The following is a 9,882-nucleotide window of genomic DNA, read 5'->3' as shown; positions in this document are numbered from 1 at the left end:
TTGAACCAGATTGTCTGGTGAAACGTTGGATTTACTTCCAATTCATTCACTGAGATTTTTTATAAATAGATTCTTCCGCATTAGTTACTAAGTTTGTTTTATTTTTAATTGTTCAAAAAGCAAACTTTCGATCGAACTAGATCACTAATTAACATTATTGTGTTGTGAAGATGGTTGGATCTCATTGAAATCATGTTTGACTGAGTAAACTAGTCACTTTTATAATGTATCATTATTGGTAAAGGTATGAATTATCCTGTCGGTGATAATTAATGGTGAATTTTGATTCATCTTAGTTTATTATGTATGGAGTGTGTTATGTCTTGATCAAGGTTGTCGCTAATTTGTTATGACCTTACAAATTAAACAAGGACGTAACCCGCGTGAATTATCCACCAATAGAATTACGACTTCTCCGACCTTAACACGGTGAAAATCAAGGACGTCCAATCAGTATGAGTAATCTCGCGTCCTTATTGGTCCTTAATCCGCCTAGCCCGTCCACTTGAGTCCAGAACACCAATAGCAGCTTCTGCTATGCGAATCTGTACGAATCGTTTATTTCAAGCATACTTTGTTTATATATTAGACAGACAGGCCACATCACATCATAAAATAGAAAATAATACTTGTACAAAATAAAGCTAAATGTGGCTGTGGACATGGAGACAATGATCAATAAACTGAGTACAATTTAGGAACAGTAAATCGTATAATAATAATCAATAGGTCAAAATGAAGCTTATAATAAGATGAATATAGATATAGATAATCTAGTTACTGAATAGTTATACAATAGGGATATATATAGAATAATCGTCCAATAATAGGTCCTGGGAGTTACCCGTGCCTATGTCTTCGCTAGGATATAACAAAGTGCGTCGATATAGACTTTTGGTCATATCGTAACGAACGAAATCACAGACGGAGACGACCGAATTTATTTTAACACAAGATTACAGAGTTATTTGTTAAAATGTGAAAACCATACGTTAAATTTTTCATTCGCAAAATATCCATTAATTATATCAGACTTTGTCGTTCCGTCATTTCCATACCAATTACCCTCTTTTCACGTTCTTTTCTGTTCTATCTTCCAAACCTTCTGTTGCCAATTAAACCGCTTTAGATGGCGTCACATACTACTTATATCTGTCGACATAAGTAGAACATACTACAGTGTTACTGGCTTACATTGTGAAGATCATCAAAAGACTGAATCATGAGGCAAGTTCTAACTCAGAATCCTCAAAACAAAATAATGCATTGCACAGAAAATAGGAGGCAGATATAAAAAAAATAAACAGCCATCGGAAACAACTAGAAAAGAGAGCCCAGAACAGAGTTAGTTGGAGAATCGTGATCATCAGCCTATGCTCCGACGAGGGGTAACGGGTAAAGCAAGTAAACAAGTAAGTAACTGGAGTGAATAGACTCAGCGTTAGTGAATTCAACAAACAAAGTCAGAAGGAGGTTTTGTGGAGATTTTAGTAATTTTTTTATATAGTTGAAATCATGAGTCAATTGAAGCTAGACCACCATTCAAAGCCTGGAGGCACTCGACAGCCGTTTCATCCTTTTGTGGGACTCCTCAATAGTGCACATCCACGACCCCGCCTCGCGAGATTCGAACCCAGGACCTACCAGTCTCGCGTCAGAGCACTTAACCGATAAACCACTGAGCTGTCTCGAATCCAACGGTGTTAATGTCTAGCTGCAACCAATCCACGAAATTGAGAAACCAATCACTTATGTCTTCAGTGAGTTGATATCTCCAAGCAGACCTGGTTCAACTCCACTGGTTACTGCTTCGCACTAGAACTCCAGGAAATACCTCATGAAGCCAGTCACTAGTGAGTCTTAGTTATATAACCATTGTAAACTAGAAAGCATTGGACATATGTTCCGTCCTGATATAGAACTTCTCAAGTGCATGAATTCACAGCTCCAGAGGTAATCGAACTCATGACCCTCTATCTGAGCGGCAAGTGCTTAACTTCTAAACCACTGAATCTATCTACATCTGATGATGTAAATGTGTGAATTCATGTCTGACCTTTCTACTTTCTATGATCGTTCTGTTCTGATTTGCTTATGATAAATACCTGAAGACATCAAAAAATATGAGTAATATAAACTAAGGATATACAAACCATAATTACAAAGCATAACTATACTTCTATTCAATAAAAAAAATATTAATAACTATTTATATTCTATTTTCTCCTAACAAACTGAACTAATTTAAGCCACAAATAAGAAAAGAACTACAAAGATAGACAAAGACTATTTAGACATTACAAAACGGAAATGAATATACTGAGCCAAGAAAAAACATAAGCTAAACACGGGGAAAAAAAAGAACCTTTTTTTCCTCGTTTCATACAAAATGATAACAGATGGATAAAAGAAAAGTGGAGAATTTTCTGACTATTTCTTTTTTTAGAAAAAAAAAGCTTTTTTCCCAAGGAACTTGATTTATTGAGTCTCAATCAATTAGTCTTTTATGTATCCCATCAACGTGTACAATCTTTTAATTTGTGTGTGTGTGTGTGATATTTCAACCTGGGTTTTACATGTATTACTCTATACACCTTAAGTGAACATGTTATGTGTGTGCATGTTTCAACATCCTGTACATCATTCGACTAAAGTCATTGTATTTAAACGAATAGGGATTTTATGTCCAGAATATTGGATATATAGACATATATGAGATTTGATCATGTAAATAGTTATAAAGATATGTTTTAATTCATTTAGCATTGTTTGTTTGAATCTTCCCATCGATGTGTTAGGACTGCAACTGGTCAGTCTCTAATTGGCATATATGTGCATACTGTGCGTATTGCCCCGATATAGCCTTAATTTACAAGCACTCTAAGCAAAGATGGATAGTGGCTAGTAGTGGAATCCATGCTTATGAATTAAGGCTATATCGAGGCAATACGTACAATAGCACATGTGCCAATTAGAGACTGACCAGTTGTAGTCCTAACACATCGATGAGAATATTCAAACAAACAATACTAAATGAATTTAAACTTCACCCCATTACACAAGCAAGTGGCTATCAGAACTCAGTGGCCGAGTGGATAACGCGATGGCGTTTGAAGCGAAAGGTACTGAGTTCGAGTCTCAGAGTGAACATCAACTCTGAGATTCAGGTACATCCAGCTGACGAGTCCGAAATAGGACGAAACTCACGTCCTGGATTCCACTGCTAGCCACTATCCGTCTTTGCTTAAGATATGTTTCGACATTACGCCGTCCATACAATAATAATAATAATGCCCTGGATTAATGGTAGTTTTGTTTGTTTTCTCTCAATTATAATTTTAAAATGAGAAAAGTTGTACTTCACTTTCTAAATTCTTGGTAAATGTTATATAGTAGAGTGAATTAAAAGTTTCACATAACGGACTAACTTTGGTCAGATAATAGTCAACTGGACAAACAGTATTACAGACGTTCAATACAGCCTCCTCAAGAGATACTAACATACTCAACCAATTCAAGATAACTCTCAATAACAGGTTCAAAGCCTTACAGGATCTACTGAAAGAGGAAGAAACTAGTACGGAGGACAACTGGAAAGGGTTCAAACAAGCACTGACTTCAACGTGTCAGGATGATCTTGGTCTCAACAAGCATTATCATAAATAATGGAAACTCTGGGCAAGATTGAAGAAAAGAAGAACGAGCGGACAGCAATTAACAGCAGCTGAACAAGAACAGAGAAAATCAAGGCACAAACTGAATGCATAGAAGCAAACGAGCAAGTGATGAGAAGCATTATAGCCGGCAAGTGGAAATTTGTGGGAGACCTAGTAACGACAGTGAAAAAAGTTGAAAGTGAAGGAAGTATGAAAATACTATATGAGACGACAAAGACACTAGCAGGTAATTATGATAAACCAGAAAGACCGGTCAAGGACAAATAAAATAAGCTAATCACTGAGATTCAAGAACAGAGGAAAAGATATGTAAAACATATTGAGGAACGTTTGAATAGGCCAGAGGCACTGAACCCACCTGACATCGAAGCAACATACACAAACATTCCGATAAATATCGCTCCACCAAAGGTCAAAGAAATCAGCATGGTCATCAAACAAATCAAGTGTGGGAAAGCAGCAGGATCAGACTACATACCACCTAAAGGAGTGAAGTCAAATAAGGTACGATACTTTAGTGATTTTAAATTGCGTGACAGATTTATGGACTGTTATAATTAATTACAGACCATGCTTCATTGTATAATTATGATATAATATCATGTCAGATATAAATTTGCGGTAATATCGTACTGAGATTTTTTGCTGTAATACATGTGGAGTAGAGAGATATAACTAGTGTTCTGATTGAAGAATCATCTCTCAAGATATTGATTAATGTCTCATTTCGACTAACTTTATTTTCAATTCATTGTATATTGTTTGTTTTAATCTTCCCATTGATTTTTAGGACTGCAACTGGTCAGTCGCTGATTGGCATATGTGTATACTGTGCGTATTGACTCGATATAGCCTTAATTCACAAGCATTATAAGCAAAGATGGATCGTGGCCAGCATTGGAAACCAGGACGCGTGTTTCACTCTATTTGGGACCCGTTAGCTAGATGTACCTGCATCCCAGAGTTGATGTTCACTTTGGGACTCGAATCTAGTTCTGTTCGTTTGAAACACCATCGCATTATCCACTTAGCTATTGATTCCTGATAGCCACTAGCTTGTGCAATTAGGTAAAGTTTAGATTCATTTTGTACTGTTTATTTCAATCTTCTCATTGATATTGGGTTCGAGTCCCGGAGTGGAAATCAACTCCGAAATGCAGGTGCATCCAGTTAATGAGTCCCAAATAGGACTAAACACGCGTCCTGAATCCCAGTGCTATCCACCATCCATCTTTTCCTAGAACTTTAAATTATTTAGAAGGACGAAATCATGCCAAGATCTTAACATTATTTGTATAGTCCTATAGTGCTGATTGATTTCTCTCGATCAAATTGGAACATGATCATTAGTCTGAATAACTTGATATCGCATTCAAAATGTTTTGATGTTAGGTGATTGAAAGTAATCGAGAGAACTACCTTAAATTATGTTTCACATCATTTGGTAATCATTACCAAGGTTTACTCGTAATCTTAAGAGAGCTGTTACTCCTGATGGACTTAAACCTGCGCCACTCACTCTAACACTCTGAAACGTTGCTAGTGAATTATGTTGAATGTGAATGAGAATTCCTATATCAGGACGGAACATATGTCCAATGTTTTCTGGCTTACAATGGTTATATAACTAAGACCAATCCATGATGTAAACTATGAAGAAAGTAATCTTAACTTTCGTAGTATGCAAATGGTAGGTAGAGTAGAGATTTAAATTTCTAACATTTGGTAACTTAGTTCAAGTTACTTCTTCAGAGATTAAGTATATAAATAACCGAATTAGGTTGAAAATAGTAAAGATGAACCACGAGGCAGAATATTGAACTTAATTAAACTGGATCTGATCATTATCAACATCATATGAAATTTTTGGTCAAGATGATTCTGTGTCGAAAACCACCGTATGTATTTTTGTGTCAGGCGGTGAGTATGAAAAAAGATTTCAAACAAATTTAGCCATTGGCCAAATGGTTAGTAATAAAATTAACGATACTCATTGAAGTGTAATAAATATTATCAATAGTTTTATTATTTCAACAGTTGAGATCATGAGTCAATTGAAGCTAGACCACCATGGAAAACCTGGAAGAACTGGATGGCCAACTAGTTCTATTGTGAGGCTCCTCAGCAGTGCGCATCTACGAACCCGCCTCTCGAAATTCGAACCTATGACCTATCAGTCTCGCGCGCTAGCGCTTAACCTCTAGGCCACCGATCCGGTATCCAATGGTCTAACTTCAACTGATGCATGAAACTGAGTGACACATCCACCATTGTCTTCAGTGAGTTACTATCTCGCAACAGACCCGGTTGAACTCCACTGGTCACTGCTTCTCACTAGAACTCCAGGAAATACCTCCCTTATTCACGAATGGTATGTTTTATTGATAGATTACTAGATAATATATGACCGAAATCAATATTTCAAAGGTTGATAAGTCTTTTTACTGAACGCTCGAATCAGTTCCATAAGCTATTCTGATAACCAAAGGCTTATTCTTAATGACAACTAAAACATGAGAGCGTGAGGCATGAAGTATCAAAACAACGCTTTACTACAAAGTTTGTTTATGCAAGGAAAGTTCAGGGTATTTATATTACCTCAGATGACTTTAGGATTCTGGACGTTTCTGGACGTTTCTGGAATCATACTAAATATAGTAGTAAGATAGTTAATCATCCATTGAGAAATGTAGCACATGGTTTAACACTTTCTGGATGCTCCTGAGAAATTTCTATTAAACACTGATTTGATAAAATCTTTTTCAGAGTTTTCAGGACCTCTTTGAACATTTACGATGAATAATTTGAATCTCACCAACATAAGTAATAATGCATGTATATTATTCATCAGAAATCAACAAAGCCAAGTTCTAATACCCTTTCTATTACTTATAAGTAGTAAGAAGGTAGATTTGAAAACATATGGTTAGATTGGCATTATAATTTCCATTTAACCTATCTAATTCATATCATTTCGTCCACCACTCCTGTGTGGAACAATATGAACCTTGTAATTACTTGAGTCATGAATTACCTTTCAATTTTGTGCACTAGTATACTTATTCTATAACTGATATAAATCCAACCTATACAATTGTGGAGTATATTTGTAGATTACATTTATTTCATATATTATCAGAAGGGAGATTTTGTGGAGATTTAGTATTTTCATAGTTGAAAGCGTGAGTCAATTGATAATAATAATCATATGCTCACTAGTGACTGACTTCGAGAGGTAAATCCAGGAGTTCTAGTGAGAAGCAGTGACCAGTGGAGTTCAAACCAGGTGTGCTGTGAGATAGGAACTCACTGAAGACAATTGGTGAACGGTTGCTCAATTTCGTGGGTTGGTTGAAGTTAGACATTAACACCGTTGGATGCCGGCCAGTTCAGTGGTCTGTCGGTTAAATGCTCTGGTGCGAGACTGGTAGGTCCTGGGTTCGAATCTCACTCGCGAGGCGAGGTCGTGGATGCGCACTGCTGAGGAGTCCGACAATGGGACGAGTTGGCCGTCAAGCAGTGCTTCCAGGTTTTAAATGGTGGTCTAGCTTTAATTGACTCACGCTTTCAACTATTTCATAGATATGTTTTATGGCATTATTGAAAATATTATTACGACTGAGTTGAAAACTTGAAGTACATCAAAGAGTGTAATACTCTCCTCTTATTTCACCTACTCACTATATAGCTTATTAAACTATATTGATTTTCAAAATTTACAATACAGATTTTATATTATAAAATCCTTAGATCCGCTTTGTAGGATCAAAATAATAATCTCAATATAATTGATGTTATTATAGTGTAGATAATTGATCGATTAGTCCCAATATCCCTTGCCGAGTATAGGCCACCAACCAGGAATATCAAAGCTAACTTTGTTCTAAACTTTTCCTTTCTAGTTGTTGCCAAATTCTATTCATTCACTTCATACCTGCACTTTCTCCTTTAGCCTTGAGGACTCCGAGTTAAGACTTGATTTGCAATGCATTTCTATGATTTTTGTGGTAAGTGTCGTAAGTACTTCCTATTTTCTTTTCCTAGATTCCTTCTCAAGTGGTAGCTGGTTTGTTCTCTGCCATAGCAGATTGTTGCTGATGGTATCTGCGTAGACGGTTGTCTATGAATATCGGTGATAGTTGTGTTAGTTCTCCTTGTTTCAGCATCATACAATACTAACGTACTTATCACTATTTTAATGTTTGTTCTTAAAATTTTAGAGTATCGGTAATCTTAAATCATACTTAATTCAATATATCTAGCTCAAAATTCATTTGGTTTTGTATGCTTATATCTTCCTATTGTTGTTTAGGATTGCAATTGATCAGTCTCTTGTTGGCATAGGTACATCCTGTGCGAATTGCCTTGATATTGCCTTAAGTGAACATCAAATCTGGAATGCAGGTACATCCAGCTGACGAGTCCCATATACAACGAAACGCGCGTCCTAGTTTCCACTACTAGCCACTCTCCATCTTTGCTTATATCCAACTCTATTATAAAAAGAATTCTGGTCAGATTCTTGACGATTACCCTCCCACAATCTAATGTCATGAATAAATCCTTATTGCTTTGTAACCTACATGTAATGATAAATCAAAATTTTCAGGACAGGATGAATGTAAGCTGTACTGAAAACCATTTTTGACAAACGAGAGTCAACTAATCGCCAATCATAATGTAAATGACATAAATTAATGGGTTTTCTTTACACAGAAATTCTCCAAAAAAATTGAAGTTAAGATTAGGACTTAAAGTTAAGAGTTGAAATTATGATTTAAAATTGGGTATTAAGGAAATGATTGAGATTTAGGGTTAAATGTTAGGATTAATAGTTTGAATCTTGATTTAAAATATCAATAACCTCTTAGCTTCATTCAAAAAAAGAATGGTCTCTGTTATAATGATTAAGTGAATGCGTGTGCCCTGCTTGATAATATGAACGTGCTGATTCCCACCAATAAGAGAAGAGCGAATTATCGATCGGAGCTATGATACACAAAAGCCGTATGAGCTGTTTTGAGTACTTATCAGTCCTACTATCTGCCTATCCCAGCTAGTTCAGTCCAGAACATCAATAACAGCCTCTGCAGTATGAATCATTATTCACAAACATACTGGGTTTATATACCAACCAAACAGACTACATCGTACCATAAAATAGAAAATAACATTTGTACAAGATTTAGCTAAATGAGGCTGTGAATAGGGGGGAAAGTAATGAATAGACTGGGGATAACTCAAGAATGGTAAATCGTATAATAATAGTTCATAGGTCAAAATAAGGCTTATAATAAAAGGGACACGAATATGGATAGTTTAGTTACTTAACAACTATACAACAGGAAATATACACATCATATTGGTCCATAGATAGTTCTCAGAGTTACCATTCATAATTCTCCACGGGATACAACAGTCTCTATTCTTTAGTCATCGAATGTTCAAATATTATAATATTTTGCTTAACCTTTATCAATGTACCATCTATTCTTCATCAGGTTTTGACTTTTTTACAAAAGTTAATAGTCCCCACTTGAAGTCTTATCGGTTCGTAAGTAAAATCTAGTTCACCTTGAACTACTTATTTATTGATATCAAACTCAATGTTTAACATTGTTTTTCTATACACCATACATCACATGATAGCTATAAACTGTAGAGTAAGTAAGCAAAGATAGATAGTGGCTAGCAGTGGAATCCAGTTTGACGCGCGTCGCTTCGTCCTATTTAGGACTCGTCAGCTGGACATACCTGCATCTCAGAGTTGATGTTCACTCTGGGACTCGAACCCAGTACCTTTCGCTTCAAACGCCATCGCGTTATCCACTCGGCCACTGAGTCCTCATAGCCACTTGCTTGTGCAATGGGGTGAAGTTTAACTTCAATTAGTATTGTTTGTTTGAATATTCCCATCGATGTGTTAGGACTGCAACTGGTCAGTCTCTAATTGGCATATGTGCATACTGTGCGTATTGCCTCGATATATCCTTGATTCACAAGCATTATAAGCGCACCTCCTGGATTCCACTACTAGCCACTATCCATCTTTGCTTAGAGTGCTTGTAAACTAAGGTAATATTGAGGCAATACGCACAGTATGCACATATGCCAATTAGAGACTGACCAGTTGCAGTCCTAACACATCGATGGGAAGATTCAAACAAACAATACTAAATGAATTTGTAGAGTAAGTGTCTAATTC

At 36.2% G+C, this 9,882-nt stretch overlaps 2 non-coding genes across 2 annotated transcripts; one reads left to right on the top strand and one right to left on the bottom strand.

The window, feature by feature from the left end:
- The first annotated feature begins 3,081 nt into the window (after positions 1-3,081).
- Smp_tRNA_00791_Gln_TTG.1.1 lies at positions 3,082-3,148 on the top strand. The gene has a single exon. It is a non-coding gene (tRNA).
- A 6,303-nt stretch (positions 3,149-9,451) lies between these two features.
- On the bottom strand, positions 9,452-9,518 carry Smp_tRNA_01503_Gln_TTG.1.1. The gene has a single exon. It is a non-coding gene (tRNA).
- Between the last annotated feature and the right edge of the window lie 364 nt (positions 9,519-9,882).

Source organism: Schistosoma mansoni, chromosome 3 (genome assembly GCF_000237925.1).
Source record: "Schistosoma mansoni strain Puerto Rico chromosome 3, complete genome".
In the NCBI taxonomy this organism is placed as follows: domain Eukaryota; kingdom Metazoa; phylum Platyhelminthes; class Trematoda; order Strigeidida; family Schistosomatidae; genus Schistosoma; species Schistosoma mansoni.
Note: the sequence above shows the minus strand (reverse complement) of the source record. Positions and strands in the feature narration are given on the sequence as shown.